The sequence below is a fragment of the Parasteatoda tepidariorum genome, chromosome 3 (genome assembly GCF_043381705.1).
Source record: "Parasteatoda tepidariorum isolate YZ-2023 chromosome 3, CAS_Ptep_4.0, whole genome shotgun sequence".
NCBI classification, from domain to species: domain Eukaryota; kingdom Metazoa; phylum Arthropoda; class Arachnida; order Araneae; family Theridiidae; genus Parasteatoda; species Parasteatoda tepidariorum.
In genome coordinates this window covers 21,750,617-21,753,113 of record NC_092206.1, presented here as the reverse complement: position 1 = coordinate 21,753,113, position 2,497 = coordinate 21,750,617, and the positions used below count along the sequence as shown (strand labels likewise).

Here is a 2,497-nt window from a genome sequence, read left to right as displayed (position 1 = left end):
GCCTTTTAACATAATAATTAAATTGCGATTATTAAATTTTCTCATGGGGAAATTTTATTTGCTGATGCGAGAATAAAAAATTTTACATATCTTCATACAATTATAACTAATCTTTAAGTTACATGATATAGATCCTTAAATTTGATGCCCATTTAATATATTTTACTTTGAAATTATCAACTTAGCATACTTTATGCAATTGTTGCATATTTTAAAGAATTTTTAATTTATCATAACTATTATTCATAAAGAGTTTGCTGAAAGGAATTTTCAAACGTTATACTATGATCACTTATTTAAAAATATTGTACCTTCATTATGTAAATTATCCTAAATATATTAAGATAATTAAAATAGATAATAGCTTAAATTATTAATTACACCAAACTAAAAACTGTATTAGTGAAATAGATGGAAGTTTATATATTTAATGAATTTAAATTTCCAACAGACTTGTTTGATTACTTAAGTGAAAGATTTAAATAAATTCTGGAAGACATTTGAAATATTCAAAAATGTTTGATGAAATATATTTTAATGTCTTCCTTAACAAAACTATTCCATATATTTGGAAATTTGAAAGTGCAGTTAAGTTATATCGATTCTAATGCAGTAAACCACGCATAAAATACAAACTTAAATATAATATTTTTCATTAGATAAATTTAGTAAATTTTTGCACTCACGTAGACTGTCTGGGGAAATGAATATACATGTTTTTCTTTATTGTCTAGATCATTTCATGAAAAAAAACAAGAATAATAAATGTATAAGAAAGTTTTACAGTTTGTGAATATTACAAGATGAACTCATATATTAATAAACAAATAAAATTAGAAGCTTTAGAAAATAAAATGTCCTCTTAGACTGCTTGGCAAGTTTAGAGAATTATTATTATTATTATTTTTTTTTTTGAGAATTGAAATTTAAGGCTCTTCGTGTAAAAAGATGATATTCATAAATTCTTAGTTATTTAAACAAACAAGTTAGATTAGTTTATAAAATATATTCAAATAAATAATTCAATAAAAATATTATATTTATCTAGTCAACTCAAAATAAAACTTTTCAATTCAAAATTATGAACTATTTTTGAATCTACAAATGCATGTTTAATGAAAAAAAATGTGTTTTTTTAAGAACACAATTCTTTGTATTAATTCTCAGTATACTGAGGCAGAACAAAACATTTATTGAGTTGCAAGTAGTTCTACATTAATAAATTTGAGCAAAAATTTTGATTTTGAATCAAATTTGATCCCTTCTAATTCAAACGCTGAGTTTTTCTATATTTTAATTGATAATAAATTTTAGGATAAAGTGAAAATGATTTTAATTTAAGGAAAAACCATCTAATAATTTTTAACTGTAAAAGTCTATTTAAAAAATCATTCATTGAGTTAATTATTTTCGAGAAATTGGGGATATTGCATTTAAATTCTTTTATATTTAATGCTCATTAAATTTAACCATTCTTGCTGTTGGATTACACTTAATAACAATTTACAAATATTTTTTATTCTTTAGAACAATTTAATATGTCAGAAAATACTTTAGAATAGTTTGTACATAACTGGGACGACTTAATTATCTCTGATATTTTAAAAAAAATATTTATTCCTGAGTTTAATTACATTTGCTTTTAACTGTCTTAAACTATACTTACACCACTATAGCATTATTTAATGGCACAATTTTTTGTCGAAACGAGAAAATTTTCTCTGAAAAGTCAAGAATCTCTACGGAGTAAAATAAAGGGGTGGCCCAAGGGTCAGTTACTGTAAAACATAGATAGTTCTTTTTCTTGACCCTTAAGGCTATACACACATTTTCCCCCTAAAAGCACTAGGGACAAGATCCTGTTTTTGGCGTAATAAGTTTGGGTGTCAACGATAGGTGAATATACGTTATTTTTTTTAAAAACTATTTTTTCCTTTTTAACGAAAACTATCAAAAAAGAATTTTTAGAAAGAAGTCTTAAAGCCATTTTTGGAATTCTTCGAGAAGAGTTTGCAATATAAGATGGTAAATTGAAAAACAACATTTTTGTTTGATGGCTATTGTTTCTTAGTACGTAACAAAATGTTTTGAAAGAGATAAAATGTCTTTCGCTTTTCGAAGCATTTTTTTCTTCTTCTAGAGTTCTGGTTCATCGAATATTTTTGATCTCTTACTTTAAATCGTTTTTCTTTTCTTTCATCACGTTTAATACACATATAGATATATCTGTATATTCTCGATCGTGATGCGTGAAACTGAAAGATTTTGGTAGGATGAAATAAGTATTACTTTTTCATAAAAACAAGTTTTTCTTCCAGAAGCATGTGTTCTATAAATGTTCCATAACAAAGAATGCATTTTAAATTTCTAACAACCAGTAATCTAACAGAAGGGTAGGGTGGGATAATTTGGTTCCGTAGCTATTTTTTCAGTCAAAATTAGTCACAAAAAATTTATGATATATATATATATATATATATATATATATATATATATA

At 24.3% G+C, this 2,497-nt stretch overlaps 1 long non-coding RNA gene across 1 annotated transcript in view; it reads left to right on the top strand.

The window, feature by feature from the left end:
* Nucleotides 1-2,497, top strand: part of LOC139425130 (uncharacterized) — a 187,474-nt gene that overhangs the window by 40,318 nt on the left and 144,659 nt on the right. The gene's annotated exons all lie outside the window — the stretch shown is intronic.